Below are 22,562 nucleotides of genomic sequence, written 5' to 3'. Positions count from 1 at the left end.
TGGTTTTTGCCAGACATAACGGGGCCCATGTTGGCCAAAAAGTTCAATTTTTGACTCATCTGTCCATAAATCCTCAGAACTCTTGAGGATCATCCAGGTGCTTTTTTGCAAACTTGAGACGAGCATTCATTTTCTTCTTAGTGAGCAGTGGTTTCCGCCTTGCTACTCTGCCACGAATACCATTTTTGCCCAGTGTGTTTCTGATGGTGGAGTCATAAACACTGACCTTAGTCAAGGCAAGACAGGCCTGCAGATCCCTGGATGTTGTTCTAGGGTTCTTTGAGACTTCCTGGACAATTTTACGCCTTGCTCTTGAAGAGATTTTGGCAGGATGGCCACTCCTGGGAAGATTCACTACTGTCCCAAACATTCTCCATTTGGACAATATGGCTCTGACTGTGGTTTGGTATAACCCTTTCCAGACTGATAGAACTTTTTCTTTTTGGAGGGCTTCTGGAATTTCTTTTGATCGTGGCATGATGTGCCTCTAGAACCTGTGTGCTGACAACTTCACTCTGATGTAAGGGCCAAAGTTAGTCAGATTTATATTAGAACGTTTACAAACGAGAGGAGGCCATTCGGCCCATCTTGCTCGTTTGGTTGTTAGTAGTTTATTGATCCCAGAATCTCATCAAGCAGTTTCTTGAAGGATCCCAGGGTGTCAGCTTCAAAACATTACTGGAGAGTTGGTACCAAACCCTCACGATTCTCTGTGTAAACTGTACTCTTTGTGCCTCCTATTTTCTGTTCTGAATGCCCCTTTGTCTAATCTCCATTTGTGACCCCTGGTCCTTGTTTCTTTTTTCAGGCTGAAAAAGTCCCTTGGGTCGACATTGTCAATACCATTCAGAATTTTGAATGCTTGAATTAGGTCGCCACGTAGTCTTCTTTGTTCAAGACTGAACAGATTCAAGTCTTTTAGCCTGTCTGCAAATGACATGCCTTTTAAACCCGGAATAATTCTGGTTGCTCTTCTTTGCACTCTTTCTAGAGCAGCAATATCCTTTTTGTAGCGAGGTGACCAGAACTGAACGCAGTATTCAAGATGAGGTCTTACTAATACAGAAAAACAGACACACTTTCTTGAGCAACTTGGCCTGGAAATTCTTATCTAGTCAATACAATCTTGTTCATTTCTTCCACACTAGTTGACAAATATACAACACTTGCTCGAAAATCGACGCTCATAATTTTTTTAAAAGCCAGCGTCGATGGTGTTATGAATCCTGTGACATTTCCTTTGGATTTGATTAAGCTAGAAAACGCGTCTGCTGAGACCACAAAGGGAGACATAATAAAATGTTTGCTGCGCTATGGATTCACTATGGAATTACTGACTGGGGTATTTGTCAGTTTTTGTACTAATGGTGCAAATGTCATGTTAGGAATCAAAGCTCGGGTAGGCAAACTGCTACAAAAAGACTTCCCCAATTTCATTTTATGGCATTGCCTTAACCATAGGTTTGAACTGGCAGTTGATCACGCTCCGTGTGTTACTGGGGATACAAATGATTTCAGGGCATTTTCAGACAGCTTGTACTTAAGAACATAAGAACATATAAGTCAGTCACCACAAAAACGCCCTTGAGCTCAGGGCACATGCCAACGAGTTTTATGTTGTACTTAACAAAATCGGCAGAGTTTAAAATGTATGATGGGTAGCATCAACATGGAGAGCTGTCTATGCAGACTTACCCAGCATTAACTAAAAATTTCAAGGAAGCCTCACAAGACCAGTCAAGGGATGGACAGGATCAAGCAAAATTCCAAGGCCTGCTTTCAAAAGTGTCTTCGGTCAATTTAATGTTAGCTGTGCTCACTGAGCTCAAGAATCTGTCTGAACTCTTACAAAAACGAGAATTTACCATCCCAAAAGCAGACAACCTGATGAAAATGTACATGCAGAGAATAGAGAGCCTACATAGAATCCCTGGATTGCACACTGAACAGGCAGAGAGAGCCGAAGAGGCTATAATGTTCCAGAAGACAAAATTGACAGGCACTGGGAAAAGTCGCATAATTAATTCTTTGCAATTCATTTATGCCGTTGTTGACAACATGAAGTGTAAGTTGTTCACCACCATCTCAAAGAACAAGGCTAACGAAAACACAACAGAAAGCAGGGAAAGAGCTTACCACAACCTTATTGAGAATGTGTCAGTTTTAAAACTTGAAACATGGTAACACCACACAGAGAATCCACGACATGAAGAAAGTGAAATTCGCGCACTGTGTGAAACTCTGAAGGTCAGTCACCCTTAAACACAGCTAGGATTTGTGGAATTTAAGTCTTGTGCAGGAAGAACCGTTCCTGATAAATTAAAGAAACTAATCCTCATTGTAGACACTCTTGCAACGAGCAATGCTGACTGCGAAACAGGTTTCAGCGTTGTGAACAATATAATCATGGACAAACAGACTGCATTGACCACTCGTCATGTAGCGGATCTACTTTTCCTTTCAAGCGTTGGGCCTCCCTACACTGAGTGGAATCCTGTACAATACGTAACATCATGGCTGGGCAAGGGACGACGCTCTGCCCATTCAACCGAGGGCATGGCACGACGACAACAAACAAAGCCACAGGATAACGTTCACCACTACGCACCGCTGTGGAATTGTCTTTGATTTGGTAAGTTGCTTTCATGAATTAAATAATACCATACCTTCTAATATTGAATTAGCTATCTGATTTGATATCAATTGTTGTAGTAGCTAGTTAATACTGTTGAGGTTTTTGTGTTTTTTTTTTTTTGAGGGGGGGGGGGGGGGGGAGACTGCTGCATGATCTTGGTTAGCGGTTTGTAAATTACTTCTTTCACCATTGCCTACTAGGTCGGGATTTCACAATTTCCTGTCCCGATGCATAGGAGAAAGTCCCGATATTTACCCATTAACAAAAAAAAATCAGTTATGCACAGTTAGTTAGTGAAAACCAGGAACTGTGCTGACATGTGGGGCTGTTGTCATCTGCTGATCACTAACTTATACACTTGTGAAGAACGCTTCATTATGTCTATTTTTACTGTTTTTTTTTCTTCCTCTTGATTTGGCCATTTGTATCTCTTAAACATTTAATCTCCTCTGTTTAAGAGATACAAATGGCAAAATCGTAGAGGAAGAAAAAAAAATAGCAAATATGTTAAATGATTACTTTTCACAAGTTTTTACAAAGGAAGATACTGACAACATGCCCCACATGTCATCCAGTTCCTATCCAGTTTTAAATAACTTTAGCATAACTGAGGCAGAAGTGTTAAAGGGACTAGGAGCTCTTAAAATAAACAAATCCCCTGGGCCGGATGAGATCCTCCCAATAGTACTCAAAGAAATGAAAGAAGTTATTTACAAACCGCTAACCAAGATCATGCAGCAGTCTCTTGACACAGGGGTGGTACCGACAGACTGGAAAATTGCAAACGTAATACCGATCCACAAAAAGGGAAACAAAACTGAACCCTTAACTACAGACCAGTAAGCCTGACTTCTATTATATGCAAACTTATGGAAACTATAATAAGGTCCAAAATGGAAAATTACCTATATGGTAACAGAGTACTGGGAGACAGTCAACATGGTTTTAGGAAAGGGAGATCGTGCCTAACTAACTTGCTTGATGTTTTTTGAGGATGCAACATCGAAAATGTATAATGCAAAGCATATCAACATGGTTTATTTAGATTTCCAGAAAAATTTTGACAAAGTCCCGCAGTCAAAAGATTAATTCTCAAACTGAACGCAGGCCTGGATTCAAGGAGTGTCATGTACATGGATTAATGGAGTGGTTAACATGTAGAAAACAGAAAGTACTGATTAGAGAAAAAACCTCCCAAAAGCAGGTAACCAGCGGTGTACCACAGGCATCAGAATAGGGAGCCTCTGCTATTCCTAATCTACATTAATGACTGATTCTGGTATAGTAAGCAAACTTGTTAAATTTGCAGAAGACACAAAAGTAGGAGGAGTGGCAAACATTGTTGCAAGCAGCAAAGGTCATTCAAAATGATCTAGACAAGATTCAGAACTGGGCAGAGAACATGGCAAATGAACATTTAATAGAGAAAAGTGTAAGGTACTGCACGCAAGGAAATAAAAATGTACATTATAAATATGAAATATGGGAGACACTGAAATTGGAGACAGGAATCTATGAAAAAGACCTAGGAGTTTTTGTTGACTCAGAAATCAGTCTTCATCTAGGATTTGTGGAATTTAAGCTATAAAGAAAGGCTAAACAAGATAATCCTCGGATACATTGTGAAAAGCTGACTTGAATTTAAATCAAGTGAACAATATAATGTTAAAACTGTACAATGCACTCGTAAGACGGATCTCTTTTCCTTTGAATATTGTGTCCCAGTTCTGGTCACCTCGCTGTAAAAAAGATATTGCTGCTCTAGAAAGAGTGCAAAGAAGAGCGACCAGAATTATTCCGGGCTTAAAAGGCATGTCATATGCAGACAGGCTAAAAGAATTGAATCTGTTCTTTCTTGAACAAAGAAGACTACGTGGCGACCTAATTCAAGCATTCAAAATTCTAAAAGGTATTGACAGTGTCGACCCAAGGGACTTTTTCAGCCTGAAAAAAGAAACAAGGACCAGGGGTCACAAATGGAGTTTAGAAAAAGGGGCATTCAGAACAGAAAATAGGAGACACTTTTTTACACAGAGAATTGTGAGGGTCTGGAATCAACTCCCCAGTAATGTTGTTGAAGCTGACACCCTGGGATCCTTCAAGAAGCTGCTTGATGAGATTTTGGGATCAATAAGCTACTAACAACCAAACGAGCAAGATGGGCCGAATGGCCTCCTCTCGTTTGTAAACTTTCTTATGTTCTTATGTCTATTATATGATAATGAGTGTTATTTGGAGTATGAACCCGAGAGTCCCGCTGAACAGTTTCCAAATGTTGGCAAGTATAAGTGCTAGCTTCATAATACATATTTCACTGTTAGGGATTAAGTGTATATGTGCATAATGAAATGCTAAGTATTTTAATGACCCCCCCTTCAACAGCCATGCGACCCCCTTTTGTTGTGTTATACAAAGACATTAGAAATGTGTGTAGCAAAGGAGAAGCCATACTAATGGGGAATTTTAACTTCCCCCACATAAAATGTGAAAACCCAGTAGGGACACTACCACCGAAATTGAAATGGTAGAAATATCAAATGCCTGCTTCCTATCACAATTTGTCAAGGCACCGACTACAGGGGGGAGCATGCCTTGATTTCATCTTTTCAAATAACGGGAGACAGGGGGGAGCATGCCTTGATTTCATCTTTTCAAATAACGGGAGACAGAATAACTACAATAGAGGTCAGAGAACCATTGGCAAACTCAGATCAAAACATGGTCTCATTTGAAGTGCTTTAAACCCCAAAAAATAAAATGACTAAAGCTAAGGTTTACAATTTTAAAAGGCAAACTATGAAGGAATAAACAGAGACTAATTGAAGTAGATTGGAGTAAACTGGAGAAAAAAGGATGGCTACTTTTCAAAAATGAACTACTAGAGGCGCAAAACAAATACATCCCAAAAGTAGACAAATCAAAATCTAACACAAAATGGCCAAAATATTTTTAATTGATCTTGTTGGAAAACATGGAACGAGAATTGATTAGCAGTTTGCTGTGCATGCGGACTGGCAGAGCTATACTGGTGTTCTTTTCTAAAAAGAGACTAATATTGCAGATAGCAGCCTGTTTGGTTCAAATTGCATGTACTGCTAACAACTGATGACATTGACTGCAAGCTATAACAGTGTGTGGAACAGAAGGGGCCAGGCTCTAAGACTTTTGGAATGCCCAGCATTGATTGCCTTTGGAAGTAATTTGAAAAATGGCACTCGAAAGACTGGAGGCTTAACAAAACAGATTGAGACACTGCAACACAAGGATAATTGGTCTACCTGAGGGAACAGAGGGGAACAGATCGACTGTGTTTTTCGAGAGATGGTTATTTGAACTACTGGCTATGGAAATAAAACATGGGAGAGTTAAGACCGATCGAACACATTGCTCACTGATTCAACGACCCTGAGAGGGAGAGAGGCCCAGAGCAGTTATCATACTGCTACACAACTACATGGATACAACTGTATGCATTTGACTTAAATACTGCTATAATGAGTCATTCAAAGTTACAATCAAACTGGACAAATCGTATATCAGCACTACAGACATTCTTGCGCATTCTTTTTCAGAGGCAGTAAAAATCCAGTTTCTAAAACAGCCACAGAAATAGAAATCTATGTGACGAACTGGCTTCTTAAAGTTAAAATGTCTGTAAAAATGTCTGAAAATAAATAAATATTAACCAATAAATGGCGTGTTTGTTATATAAACAGTTATTTAAGCATTGATGTATTTTATGTTATGATAACCCACCACTCCTATGTGCAATTTAATGCTAATGTAGCCCCAGATAATACATGCTGGTACACAAGGTGATAAATTCATTGTGCCAACGTTGTGCCGATGTGCAAAAATACATTCGCCCAATGTTGGATTTTGTAATAAAACTGGTACTTGTATTGATTTTATTGTTAACCTTAAAAACAGTCTGAAGCATTTTTGAGTGTGTTGCAGGCCAACAGTATGAACTTATTTTTTGGTATTTACAGGTTGCATTTTTTTTTCATTTTAACACAGTATTTCATACAAACATGAAGTTGGCTTCTTCGCCAGCTTCTTGTTCAGCCAGCTTCTTGTTCAGCCAGCTTCTTACTCTCATCCCGCACATCCCCATTTGGACAGTGCGAAACAATGCTCACACACTCCTGTGTGTGTTTGTGCAATGAAAGAACACTATGCCAGTACATTGTAGGTAACTGGTTAAAACAGTTATAGTAATTAGGCTGCTAAAACTGTTTTCAATTTTCTACAAATATAAAACCCCATCAGGTTCATAATCCTTTATGTAAATACCCCCCACGTTATTGTCCCCACTTAGATAGTATTGAGCGACAGAAGTCCCCACTTGGATAGTACAGAATGACACTCACACACCAGTGTGTGTGTGTTTAGGTATAGCAGGGTTGTCATAGCTCCAGAATTTACAGTCACTTTAACCCAGGTGAAGTCTTTTAACTCGCCTCTGACTGCAAATGAATTGATTTTGTTGAACATGTAACATGAGTGTAACTTGCACGAGTTGTTGCTAATGCAATGTAATTGTTTTGCTAACTATTACTAAAAGCACACAGCTGTCTGGGGATGAGAATTACTTCCTGTGAGGATTGTTTCCATCAAATCAGACCTATACAGCTTGCTGATTTGCTGTATTTTTCTGATTGAGGCAGGTTTTGCTGTATTTTTTTTTAAACTTAACCCCCAAGGTTAAACGAGAGAGTGCGGGTGAGCACATAATTCTCTATAACGACAGAATTGCACTATTTTGATACGTATTGTTTACCATAACATTTCAAGCAATATGCTTTTAATACATGTTATGATGTTCTCTGGATAGAATTGCCACCACAATGAAACAAATGAACACATTTATTGAAGCCGCTCACGCAATTCACACGCACTTGTTGATTTAACAGCAATTCATTTGTGGTTGAGTGGAGAGGTAAAATGAGCTTAAAACATAATGTTCTACATACTTATATACACTGTACACACACACATACACATCTAATGCTACCAAGTGGGCACAATGATTCTCTACCAGCCAAGTGGGGACCATGACTTCCCAACATTTCTTTAAATAAAATAAATTTGATTATATATCAAATTTATTTTATTTAAAGAAATGTTGGGAAGTCATGGTCCCCACTTGGCTGGTAGAGAATCATAGTGCCCACTTGGTAGCATTAGATGTGTATGTGTGTGTGTACAGTGTATACTATACAATAATTATACGCACACACACAAAGTGCAAAAGTTTTAGGCAGGTGTGAAAAAATGCTGTAAAGTAAGAATGCTTTCAAAAATAGACATGTTAATAGTTTATATTTATCACTTACAAAATGCAAAGTGAGTGAACAGAAGAAAAATCTACATCAAATCAATATTTGGCGTGACCACCCTTTGCCTTCAAAACAGCATCAATTCTTCTAGGTACACTTGCACACAGTTTTTGAAGGAACTCTGCACGTAGGTTGGCCCAAACATCTTGGAGAACTAACCACAGTTCTTCTGTGGATTTAGGAAGCCTCAGTTGCTTCTCTCTCATGTAATCCCAGACAGACTGGATGATGTTGAGATCAGGGCTCTGTGGGGGCCATACCATCACTTCCAGGACTCCTTGTTCTTCTTTACGCTGAAGATAGTTCTTAATGACTTTTGCTGTATGTTTGGGGTCGTTGTCTTGCTGCAGAATAAATTTGGGGCCAATCAGATGCCTCCCTGATGGTATTGGATGATGGATAAGTATCTGCCTGTACTTCTCAGCATCGAGGAGACCATTAATTCTGACCAAATCCCCAACTCCATTTGAAGAAATGCAGCCCCAAACTTACAAAGAACCTCCACCATGCTTCACTGTTGCTTGCAGACGTGTACGCCCTTTGGCAAACAAACTGCCTTCTGCTAGCCAAATATTTGAAATTTTGATGATCATTAGCATAATTGGTATAATTGTTTAATCATACACCTGACTATGTCTACAAAATCCCTGACTTTGTGCAAGTGTACCTAGAAGTATGGATGCTGTTTTAAAGGCAAAGAGTGGTCACACTAAATATGGATTTGATTTAGATTTTTCTTCTGTTCACTCACTTTGCATTTAGTTAATTGATAAATACAAACTATTAACATGTCTATTTTTGAAAGCATTCTTACTTTACAGCATTTTTTCACACCTGCCTAAAACTTTTGCACAGTACTGTTTGTATGTATATATATATATATATAGTGGCTCTCAAAAGTATTCACCCCCCTTGGACTTTTCCACATTTTATTGTGTACAACATGGAATCAAAATGGATTTAATTAGGAGTTTTTGCCACTGATCAACACAAAAAAAGTCCATAATGTCAAAGTGAAAAATAAAATCTACAAATTGTTCTAAATTAATTACAAATATAAAACAAAAACAGAAAATAATTGATTGCATAAGTATTCACCCCCTTGAGCCAATATTTGATAGAGGCACCTTTGGCAGCAATTACAGCCATGAGTCTGTTTAGATAAGTCTCTACCAGCTTTGCACATCTGGACACTGAAATTTTTGCCCATTCTTCTTTGCAAAATTGCTCAAACTCCATCAAGTTGGATGGGGACCTTTGGTGAACAGCAACTTTCAACTCTTTCCACATATTCTCAATTGGATTGAAGTCCTGGCTTTGACTGGGCCACTCCAGGACATTGACCTTTGTTTTTAAGCCGCTTCAGTGTGGCTTTGGCTGTATGTTTGGGGTCATTATCCTGCTGGAAGATGAATCTTCTCCCAAGTCCCAGGTCTCGTGCAGACTTCAGCAGGTTTTCCTCCAGGATTTCTCTGTACTTTACTGCATCCATTTTGCCCTCTATCTTCACAAGTTTTCCAGGCCCCTATGCAGAGAAGCATCCCCATAGCATGATGCTGCCACCACCATGCTTCACGTTAGGGATGGTGTTCTCAGGATGATGTGCGGTGTTAAACTTGTGCCAAACATAGAGCTTAGCATTGAGGCCAAAAAGCTCTATTTTGGTCTCATCAGACCATAGAATCTTCTTCCACTTGGTCTCAGAGTCTCCCCCATGCCTTCTGGCAAACTCTAGCAGAGATCTGATGCAAGTTTTTATTTTTTTTCAACAATGGCTTTCTTTTGCCACTCTCCCATAAAGGCCAGTTTTGTGAAGCACCAGGTCTATTATTGCTGTATGCACAGTGTCTCCAAGCTCAACCGTGGAAGACTGTTTTAGAGTTGCCATAGGCCTCTTGGTGGCCTCCCTGACTAGTGCCCTTCTCGCCCAGACAGTTTTTGAGGACAGCCTGTTCTAGACAGATTCACAGTTGTGCCATAATCTCTCTATTTCTTAATAATATACTTTAATGTGCTCCAGTGGATATTCAATGCCTTGGAAATGTTCTTATATCCTACCCCTGATTGGTGCTTTTGAAGAACCTTATTCCGGATTTGCTTTGAATGTTCCTTCATCTCCATGATGCAGTTTTTGTTAGGAAACGTACTAACCAACCCCGGGACCTCCCAGAGACACGTGTATTTAACCTGAAATCATGTGAAACACCTTCATTACACACAGGTGGACTCCACTCAACTAATTATGTGACTTCAAGACAATTGGTTGCACCAGAGCTTATTTAGGAGTGTCATAGCAAAGGGGTGAATACTTATGCAATCAATTATTTTCTGTTTTAAATTTGTAATTAAATTTAGAACAATTTGTAGATTTCATTTTTCACTTTGACATTATGGACTTTTTTGTGTTGATCAGTGGCAAAAACTCCTAATTAAATCCATTTTGATTCCATGTTGCAACACAATAAAATGTGGAAAAATCCAAGGGGGGTGAATACTTTTGAGAGCCACTGTATCTGCACACTATACTCCACACTGTTAATGGGAAAAAAAGTTTTTATTGAGAAAAATTATACATTTAAAAAACAAAACTGAAAAATCATAATTGGATAAGTCTGTTGGGATAGGTCCCTGGATAGCTGCAACTCTGTCATCCGACAGGTATGCGTGCATCGTAGTGGAGTGCAGCCGGAGCCCCAGGTACGTGGTGCACTGCACTGGTGTGGGCCGAAACTTTGCATCGTTTATGGTGAGGCCCAGCCTGACCAGAAGGTCCGTCACAACCGACGTGTGGGCCAGTGCTCCCTCTTGTGACTGGGAACAGATCAACCAGTCATCGAGATAGTTTAATACTCTGATCCCCTGCAGCTGCAGGAGAGCCAGGACAGCGTCCACACACTTTGAAAACATACCTGGAGCGAGGGAGAGGCCGACTGACAGCACAGAAAACTAATACGCACTTTCCTGAGATACTTTCTGTGCTCTGGACGAATGGGAACATGAAAGTATGCATCCCTTAAGTCCACTCTGGTGAACCAGTCGTCCGGCTGGACGAACTGGAAGATGTGATGGTGCGTCAGCATTCGGAATCTCCTTTCTTTTAAGAACCCATTTAGGAGACTCAGGTCTAAGATGGGGCGAAAACCGGCGTCTTTCTTGGGCACCAGAAAGTGGGAGATGCGCGTCTCGTAGACCCCAATCCCCTCAAATTTTTAGTAGCTCAGAATTACTCTGCATGCAAACACGGCAAGTCTCTTTTCACTAACCTGTTTTCGTGGCCATCAACATATATATTATATGTTAACGTAATTCATTTGAATCTAATTTTTTTCAAGCATTTACAGAAAAGTATACAACGTAAAACATTGTCAATTATGAAAAAACCTAGTTTCCAGCAAGTGTACTCAAACTTTTGACTGGTACTATTATATAGATATATATATATATATATATATATATATATATATATATATATATATATATATATATATACGCACACACACACACACACACACACACACACACATGTATAGGGTACTGTGGCAAAGTGCCCGCCCCTATGTGTATTTTATGTTGTATGTTGTGTGTTAATGTTGGTGTATAGTCATTGGTACACAGGATCTAAACGGGTCTGTGTAACACGAGTGTTTAAAACATATATTTGTATTTAGGCACGAGGATTGCACAGCACTTCACTTGCAAGTAAAAAGTAAAAATATATGAGCATGGGGAATTGCACTTTATTAATTCACGTGCAGTTCTTCCGTGACACCAACTGAATGATTGATTAGCAATCAAGTCTCGGTACAGCTGCACAAAAGCTGCATGTTTTCACTCACTTTCGGTTCGGTGAGTGGTGAACGGGATTGGAGACGGAGGTAATAATAATATCAATAGTAGGTAAAATAAAAGCTCACCGTGTTTTGTCTGTATAGTCCGTTTTGTTAGTCTGTTTATTTTGGCGAATGTGCCGTGTCCTGTGTCTTGTTTGTCTTTGTAACCTTTTTATTTTCTGCTTGTTTAAATTATAAAATGCTGAGAGGTATCAATCGCTCAGCTCCACCCAACTCCACCTCTCTGTCATTTATTTCCTGGTTCTTGTCTGACATCACCCACTCCAGCCGTCTTTGTGACACATACCCTTTGGACTTGCACTGCTTTGTTACTTGTTTTAAGCAAATAGTCACTTTATTTCAATTTGAACAGCATGTGGTCTGAAATTTTATTTTGTTCACAAAAATTAATTGGACCTGACCAGCCTGACAGCTGCAGATTAAATGGACTGCAAAGGGTTAACACTTCACACTCTGCAGCACCTTAAAAGCACTAGTGTAGTACCAGTTTGCGTGTGCACCGTGTGTATGCTGGGCCCCGTGCACACCGAGTATCCTGTTTACACTGGGTACTGTGCAGCACTGCGAGCTATACGCTAGGTTGAGCAGTCTTTATGCAACACTGCTTGCACTGTGCATTCCAAGCGGCGTGCATACCAGGTACAGTATACTATGTGAACTGCATACCATGTGTAATGACTCACATACGACAGACAGATAAGAGAGCGAGCGGCCTAACAAGCAAGCGGGGAGGCCGCTGAAAGACAGAAAAGCGGCAAGCCGGCTTTCAGCACAAATTCAGGGAAAATACAACCGACTCAAGAAGCTCTTTTCTGTCAACACGCTCAGCTCAACACAGAGGTCTTACCGTACCGTTTGGAGAGGGACAAAGGGAGTGACGGTTTTATTCCCTCGGTAGGTGGAACCGAGTGAGTCATCCCAGGAAGGGGCCTTTCGGCAGCTTTGGTATAGAGATCTCAGCAAGGGCAGGAATATCCCATACCTAATGTAGTGGTGGTCATCTTCGAATTGAAAGGGAATCTCCCGAGTGCTTTTTTGCATATTTCAAAACAGTATTCAAGATGGGCTTTATTGAGTAATGGCTTCCTTCTTGCCACCCTACCACACAGGCCAGATTTGTGGAGTGCTTCGGATATTGTTGTCACATGCACACTTTGACCAGTCTTGGCCATAAAAGCCTGTAGTTCTTGCAAAGTTGCCATTGGCCTCTTGGTTGCCTCTCTGATCAGTCTCATTCTTGCTCGGTCATCCAGTTGGGAGGGATGGTCTGATCTAGGCAGGGTCTTGGTGGTGCCATACACCTTCCACTTCTTAATAATCGTCTTGACCGTGCTCCAAGGGATATTCAAGGCCTTTGATATTTTTTTATACCCATCCCCTGATCTGTGCCTTTCAACAGCTTTGTCCCGGAGTTCTTTTGAAAGCGCCTTGGTGCTCATGGTTGAGTCTTTGCTTTGAAATGCATTACCCAGCAGAGGGAACCTACAGGAACTGCTGAATTTGTAGAATATTTTTTTCACTTGGAAGTTGTGGGGTAGGATGTGTAGATAAATGAAAAAAATATATTATATATATATATATATATATATATATATATATATATTATTTTTTTTTTATTTAAATGCATTTTAATTCCAGGCTATAAGGCAACAAAAGGTGAAATTGTTTAAAAGAGGCTGTAGCCTTTCTATAGACACTGTATATGCCCATATACAGGGTGACATATTCAAAAATGCAAATACATAAGCTAACATCACAAACAGCTATTTAACCATAAATGCAAAAATAAAGCAACATTGCACAATACAACATACACAAAACAACAATTAACACTATCTCAAAGACTCAGCAACGTGTATTTAAAAAAAAAAAAGATATGACTTGAGAAATGTGTTTTTGTTCCACCATTATATTAAATTAGTTGTTATAAATAGTACCAATAACTGAATCACGGTTAATAATACACCTGCCGTACATTGGGCAAACGTGGTATTCGATGAATTGCTAATGTAAAAACAATATTGGAACACCGTTGGCAAAATGTGATATTTACGTTGCCAAACAACGTTGTGCCAAAAAATACGTTCTGATGTTTACTGGGCAGTGTTTATCTTCTCCTGCTCCAGTTTGCGCTTTGCACCAGCTCGCGGTCGGCTCTTTTGGCTGAAAGCTTCAGAGTGTTCAACGGCTATTTTTTAAAGTCATCTCTGTTCTGCCTGTGGTAAGCCATTTATCTCATTTGAAAATAATTGTTCATTTTTTTTAAATGTAAAATTGTATTTATTTGTCATATTGCAGAGTTGACCATTGATTCTTGAGCACTGGATGTTCGTACCACAGAAAATGTCATTTACGAACACTTGAGGCAGGTTCATTCCCTTGTCTTCTTTGTAAGAGGTTATATAATAATATGTCAAATCTTTAACTTGCATATAAAAAGATTTTTATAATAAAAGTATTTATGTATTATGTAGCCTCTATAAATCGTGCTCCATTTTTGTTTTTACATATAATTATCAGTTTTGTTCAGAAAATCGTGATTTATGCTGAATTATGGCATAATTAATTCTGAGGAAAATGTACCTCACTCCATTCAAATGAACGACGACCTGAAACTGTTTAATTGAAGTCTGTGTGCTGGCTACATTTCTAAATCAGCTCGGAAAAAACTGAAGCCAGCTTCAAATCAGACATTTTGAATACGAACCAGGGTTATTTCAAAGTATCTTAGGCAGATTTAATCGATGCCGATTGTTATCAAATTAAAAAATATATACTGGATGCTTCTCTTTCTAAAATAGAAAATAATGAGAAACAGTTTCACAGCAAGTCAAGTTTAATTTACTTCCAACATATTGAAACTATGTGCTAATGTACATGGACAATGCAGCGATAAAAAATACATATACCTATTGATTAAAATGATCCTATGCACAGCGAAGACGAAGTGATGGGAAATGTTCTGTAAAGCCCTTGCTACACGAGATTTACTGGCAACTTTTACCGCCTGCGACCAAATCCTGTGAGGATTGCCCCATGTAACAGCCCTGACAACGTATTGTCAACATTCTGGCAACTGCCTGTCAACGCGATTGCTTAAGTGGACAGCAATCCTACTACAGGCAACAGGTTCCAGGCAATATCCAATCAGAGCACTGGTGTGTATCACGTGATTCTGTCTGCTACAGTGAAAACAATAGTTAAAATGGACACGAAGGTTGGTCAACACAGCTTTAATTTGGTAGTATACTGATAACAACCAATGCTGGAAGGGTTACTAAAAGGTTTTTAAAACTTCTTAAAAACTTTGGTCCAACTGTCGTTAACTATATGGGAATACAAATGTAGCTGCTGTAACTCTGCTAATTGATGTCCGTATTTTACCTTTTTTAAACTGTTCTGCAGCACTGTGACAATATAACCATGAAAGGACGTTTTTTGTTATGATTGACTGTCACAAAGACGGCTGGAGTGGGGAACGTCAGACCAGAAACAGGAACCAGGAAATAAACAAAGAGATGGAGTTTTGGGGAAGCTGAGCTCAGCGTTTAATAAATGAAAAGACAGTAAATAAAAAGGTTGTAACAAAAACAGCACACGGCACGTAAGGCCAAAATAAACAGACAAACAAAAGGGACTAATACTTGAACAAACAGTGGACTAACAAACAAACACGGTGAGTGAAAACAACGGTTATACATATTTTACTTTTTTTTAGTTTTCTCGTTTTTAATTCTCTTCTCCACACTCGTTCTCCACTCACTGAACACACAACCCAGAGTGAGTGAAAACATGCTGCTTTTATGCAGCTGTACCGAGACTCGATTGCTAATCAATCATTCAATTGGAGTCGCAGTACAACTGCACGTTAATTAATAAAGTGCAATTCCCCGTGCTCACATTTTACTTGCACATGAAGTGCTGTGCAATCATTGTGCCTAAATACAAATATACATTTTAAACACTCGTGTTCACAGACCTGTTTATATCCTGTGTACCCATGACTATACACCAACATTAACACACAACACGCAACATATAACATTGAAATACACACAGGGGCTGGCCACACTGACAAAAAAAAAAAATAAATTGTGTCTTCTGTACATCCCTATGTAATGTGTATACAGTAGCATGTCATTTAATAACCATATCTATATATATATATATATATATAGATATATATATATATATATATATATATATATATATATATACATACAGACACATGCCCTATGTGTGACGACCTGTCAAAAGTTTTAGAACATCCCCATTTTTCCAGTTTTTATTCAAATTTAAGCAGTTCAAGTCCAGTGAATAATCTGAAATGGTACAAAGGTAAGCGGTACACTGCCAGAAGTTAAAAAAAAAAAAAAGAAAAAATTTAGGTTACCAAAAACTGAAAAATAATGGACATTTCAGAGTTATACAGAAAGGCCTTTTTCAGGGAACAAGTAATGGGCTAACAACTTACAGCTGTTCTGCAGCAATGGAAGTAAATTATGACTTGAAAGTTGATGTTAACAATTCCTACAGGTGTCCCAACATTTTTTCATTACTTACAAACCCTCTGTCTGTATAAAAGCAGTGTTGGAACAGACTGTGTTACTCACCCTCTTAAGCATTATTTGGACAGTATTGTACTGCAGGAAGTAGTATACTGCTATCATAATAGCGAGAAAAAGGCAATTAACAAAGGAAGACAGATTGACCATTATAACCCCTATATACCATTATAACCCCTAAAAGTGTAGGTCTTTCCTTTAGAGAAATTGCAAAGAAAGCCAAGGTGTCAGTGAATACAGTTTCCTACACCATCAAAAAGCACTTGGAAACTGGAGGAAACTCTGACAGGAAGAGGTCTGGCAGACCCAAAGCCACAACAGAATGAGAAGACAAGTTTCTGAGAGTCAACAGCTTGCGTGATAGGCGGCTCACAGGACAACAGCTTCAAGCACAGCTTAACACTGGTCGAAGTAAGCAAGTCAACTGTGAAGAGAAGACTTCGAGCTGCAGGTTTGACAGGTCAGTGGCTAAGAAAGCCATTGCTAAGATGGCAAAATAAGAAAAAGAGGCTTGCCTGGGCGATAAAGCACCGCCAGTGGACTACTGAAGACTGGAAGAAGGTTTTATGGGCCGATGAATCAAAATTTGAAATCTTTGGTTCATCACGCAGGGTTTTTGTACGCCGTTGAGTAGGCGAAAGGATGGTTCCTCATGTGTGACACCAACTGTCAAACATGGAGGAGGAAGCATGATGGTCTGGGGCTTTTTTGCTGGATCCAGAGTCGGCGACTTGCACAGAGCGAGTGGCACCCTGAACCAAAACTGCTACCACAGCATTTTGCAGCGCCATGCAATACCCTCTGGTATACGCCTAGTTGGTCAGGGGCTCATCCTACAGCAAGATAATGACCCAAAACATACCTCCAGGCTCTGTCAGAACTACCTTAGAAGAAAAGAACAAGACAGTAGGCTTCAAATCATGGAATGGCCTGCACAGTCTCCAGACTTAAACCCCATCGAGCTGGTCTGGGATGAACTGGACAGAAGGGTGAAAGCAAAGCAACCTACAACTGCAACACATTTGTGGGAACTTCTGCAACAGTGTTGGGAAGAGCTTTCCGAACAATATTTGATTTCCATTGTAGAAAGAATGCCACGAGTGTGTTCAGCTGTTATATCTGCAAAAGATGGCTACTTTGAGTCAAAAATTTTGATTAAATTTTGTTAAACAAAATTATTCCATGATTTCTTTTTTACCTCCAATTGTTTATTTGTTCTATGCTTTAGTACGCTGAGACATTAAACTGCGTAAATTTCAATAAAAACTGGAAAAATGGATGTGTTCTAAAACTTTTGACCAGTAGTGTGTGTGTGTATATAAATGGCATCTGCCAATAAATAAATACAATATATCATATTACTGTATATTGTATTTGTTCTCAACTCTGCAACTGGTTGTATCATCGCTTTGAAGCTCATTTAGTAAACTGTGAAAGCAGCCTTTTCCTGTCGCTGTAAGAGCCGCTTCTTAACCCAAACGATCTTTTGTTGGTGTTTGTGTTTTTCTTCATCTTGTAACAAATTCATTAACAGAAGTGCATTTATGGCTCGGGCAGGGATTTAGTCACGGTGGTTGCGGGTGTCACAGATTCCGTGTCTTTCTAGTGTCCGCAATGTTTGCTGATGTGCGTGACTTACAGGATGTCAGTAAATTGTGTTCAATCTGTATGTGATTTTATTGGAAAGTGTTTCTCCTTAACATTAAATTTCACATTTTAAAAAATATGCATTTATTTTTTATTAATTTGAATAAAGAATTACATATTTTGAACTAGCTCCATCACCGTACTTCCTGTCCTTTTTTTTTTTTTTTTTTTTTTAAAAAAGAAAAAAAATCGGAATCAAACTAAGCTCTTCGTTTAAATACTTTGTGAAAGTTATGTTAACAGTTCATAAATTCAGTGTGTGTGTGTGTGTGTGTGTGTGTGTGTGTACGTGTGTGTGTACTATACTAACTGCCAGCATTCACTGCGGGACATACAATGAAATTTCATTTGCTCGTCTCGTGCTTCTTTGCTGAACCTGTGCACACCAACGCCGCAATATGCTTTTATTAAAGACAGTTATTTTATTTATTTTTTTATCCCTGTGACTTTATTCTCCCTCTGTCATTTATCTCTGTGATTTTGAATGCATTGACCATGACTGCTCTATGAATTACATCCAAATTTTCCGTTACACACTCCCAGCCCTACTTATGGCCCTTTTTTGTTTAATGGCTGCCATTTCAAACTGTTAATTTACTGTTAATTCCAGAACCATGTGATGTAGTTCTTAAATATGACTGGATATTGCTTGGATTAAAGGTAATTTGTATCCAATGTGAGTTGCCTGTTTGTTGTATCATGTACAGGTCAAATCCCCTGTGGTGACGTCACTGGCAACACGTTGCTACAATTTATGTTGCCAGCGCATTGACTCGTGTAACACGTCCTTAAGGTTTGGTATTTTATCGCTCCATTCATGTCCTGTGTGCGTGTGTGCGTGTGTGTGTGTGTGTCTCTTCTGCTTGACAGCCTCAGTCGCGGCTGTGGGTGTGGCCTGTTGCCTGTCAGAATGCAGAAGTCTCCGCACTTGCTAGGCAAAGACGAGGTTCAGGCTGTCAGGGTTGTCAATACTAAACAGTGATTTGGGGAATCTTTAATTGTGGAACTATGTTTAATTATTGAAATGTGTCTAAGATGCTGAAGGTGTGTGCATAGAGTAATACTGACTGTTTGATAGCTATGTCTGTTTATTTCCTAGCTTGACAATTTACTTTTTTTTTTTAGTATTTTTTCTGCAAAACATTAAGTGCCGGCACCTGACATTTAAGAAGTTGTGGAAAACAAAATTGTTCTGGAGCTGAAACACCACAGAAAAAAAGAACGTTTCACTGTTCAAATGGATCCAAAACTAACTGATGCAAACCTGATAAACAGTGATGATTATGAGAGACATGTGACAGAGCTAGGTAAGGAATGGGCCAAACCATACCTCAATAAACATCACTTTACAATACTCTTACAGGAAACACATGTGCTTGTCCACAGTCCCTAGTGGTGACATGACATCAATCATGGACAAGTTCCTATTCTTTGAACAGGGAAAATCTGTAAGTTACTAAAAATAAACCAAAAACAATTTAGCACACAGCCCATATATATTGTAGTGATTACCCAGCATGTGCTAGAAAGCACAAAGGAGATAGACTGTAACTCTCCTAGTCCTTTTGTTCCAGTGAAAGATAACTGGCTATGTCTCTGCAGTGCTAGATTGAACAATCTGAAATGTTTTCATTCAATTATGTTAAGAATCATGTATTCCTGTATTATGTTTTTAAAAATATGATGAAAAGGGAACAAGTATTGTTTATCATAGTGTAGAAAACAAAAGGTCTTAATCAAGAGTATGGTGATCTCTTAGCTTAACGTACAATAGAGTGATTTTTGTTTTCAATTTAACGAACTACTTAAATGCAATAATAATTTTAGAAGATTACAGGTTTTTTATTATATATATATATATATATATATATATATATATATATATATATATATATATATATATATATATATAAATATCTCGACTATATATTTTGCTGTATTTATTTTATTTTATTTTTGATTTAATTTATTAAAATGTCTCATACAACTATTGCATTTTTTATAATGTATCCGATATCTGTATTTTAAGTTTTAAAATAATTTATTTAATGTTTTTAACTTTGAATATTAAACCTACTAAACTGACTAACTGTATTAATAAACACAAGTTTAGAACATTGTGTATGTCTGTTTTTTGTTTTAGATAAGAGGTACTTAATTAACAATAAACAAATAAAGCAAAAAGTTAACCTTTTTGCCACTAGGTTGCAATAGAAAGAGGTTGCAGCAACCTAACTGCATGATAAATAGTGGAATAGCTGCAATAACGCTGCAACCTTGGAGGGTTTCAGTAATGTTGCGGCAGCTTTCATTTTTTTGTAAAGGTATAGCCAGCTAAAACATCTGGCATCCCCCAGAAAAAAGAACGGGGAACCAGTGCTTCCAAATACAAGATAACTTGAATTTCATTTAATGTTAACCCTTGAAAGCCAGGGGTGCCAGATATTAGGCTATATCTTAGCATAAAAAATACAAGCAAGATTCACAACTACAACAAATTAATTTACGTTAATACAATGCACTAAAGCTATTTTATTCAAACCACTGTGCTTTGAAAAGTTAATAACGATCTGTATTTAGGCGAGAAATAAAGGAGACTTGTGTAAATTATTTTACCCAAGAATAAAAACAGCACACAACGATGACGTGTTAGAATTAAAGTCTCCATGCCATCTGTGTCACTGCTGCCCGTGCGCGTGAAGTGAAAGAAAGCCCAAAGAGCGGGGACAGAGATTCAGGATATTTCACAACAGGTACTGTTTTGATCCCCAGTCCTCACTTAAAAAATGGCTTTAACGTTAACAGAATGCATTAAGCTTCATTAATTTACTGAACTTAAATATGAAAAAAAGGAACCATCAGTTTACACATTTAAATGCACAATGAAAACCACACCATTTTAGGTTACTTGAAAACTGAACAGAAATCGTTGTACATGGACCTTAACATGTTTTAACAATTGCAAACGTAATACCGATCCACAAAAAGGGAAACAAAACTGAACCAGGTAACTACAGACCAGTAAGCCTGACTTCTATTATATGCAAAATTATGGAAACTATAATAAGATCCAAAATGGAAAATTACCTATATGGTAACAGGGTACTGGGAGACAGTCAACATGGTTTTAGGAAAGGGAGATCGTGCCTAACTAACTTGCTTGATTTTTTTGAGGATGCAACATCGATAATGGATAATTGCAAAGCATATGACATGGTTTATTTAGATTTCCAGAAAGCTTTTGACAAAGTCCCGCACAAAAGATTAATTCTCAAACTGAACGCAGTTGGGATTCAAGGAAACACATGTACATGGATTAGGGAGTGGTTAACATGTAGAAAACAGAAAGTACTGATTAGAGGAAAAACCTCAGAATGGAGTGTGGTAACCAGCGGTGTACAACAGGGATCAGTATTAGGTCCTCTGCTATTCCTAATCTACATTAATGATTTAGATTCTGGTATAGTAAGCAAACTTGTTAAATTTGCAGACGACACAAAAGTAGGAGGAGTGGCAAACACTGTTGCAGCAGCAAAGGTCATTCAAAATGATCTAGACAAGATTCAGAACTGGGCAGACACATGGCAAATGACATTTAATAGAGAAAAGTGTAAGGTACTGCACGCAGGAAATAAAAATGTACATTATAAATATCATATGGGAGATATTGAAATTGGAGAAGGAATCTATGAAAAAGACCTAGGATTTTTTTCTTCCTTCTAATGTTTCTTTTGAAATGTCTTCATCTAGACAATGTGGGGAAGCTATAAAAAAGGCTAACAAGATGCTCGGATACATTGTGAAAAGTGTTGAATTTAAATCAAGGGAAGTAATGTTAAAACTGTACAATGCACTTAGTAAGACCTCATCTTGAATATTGTGTTCAGTTCTGGTCACCTCGCTATAAAAAAGATATTGCTGCTCTAGAAAGAGTGCAAAGAAGAGCGACCAGAATTATTCCGGGTTTAAAAGGCATGTCATATGCAGACAGGCTAAAAGAATTGAATCTATTTAGTCTTGAACAAAGAAGACTATGTGGCGACCTAATTCAAGCATTCAAAATTCTAAAAGGTATTGACAGTGTCGACCCAAGGGACTTTTTCAGCCTGAAAAAAGAAACAAGGACCAGGGGTCACAAATGGAGTTTAGAAAAAGGGGCATTCAGAACAGAAAATAGGAGACACTTTTTTACACAGAGAATTGTGAGGGTCTGGAATCAACTCCCCAGTAATGTTGTTGAAGCTGACACCCTGGGATCCTTCAAGAAGCTGCTTGATGAGATTTTGGGATCAATAAGCTACTAACAACCAAACGAGCAAGATGGGCCGAATGGCCTCCTCTCGTTTGTAAACTTTCTTATGTTCTTATGTTCTTATGTTAATGCTGTGCTCGTCTTTGCACATCACAGTCCTTTAGTCTTAACAGTCTCTTAGTTTAACTGTTTAGCTGTCACGTCGCTTAAGTTGACTACATTCAAACAAATATTTAGTCCAGTTACTGACGCTTCGTAGAACATGTTACC

At 38.5% G+C, this 22,562-nt stretch overlaps 1 protein-coding gene across 1 annotated transcript in view; it reads right to left on the bottom strand.

Moving 5' to 3' along the window:
* LOC121327900 (cystathionine beta-synthase-like protein) overlaps positions 1–22,562 on the bottom strand; it is a 120,756-nt gene that overhangs the window by 97,136 nt on the left and 1,058 nt on the right. The gene's annotated exons all lie outside the window — the stretch shown is intronic.

This window comes from Polyodon spathula, chromosome 15 (assembly GCF_017654505.1).
Source record: "Polyodon spathula isolate WHYD16114869_AA chromosome 15, ASM1765450v1, whole genome shotgun sequence".
Lineage (NCBI taxonomy): Eukaryota > Metazoa > Chordata > Actinopteri > Acipenseriformes > Polyodontidae > Polyodon > Polyodon spathula.
Note: the sequence above shows the minus strand (reverse complement) of the source record. Positions and strands in the feature narration are given on the sequence as shown.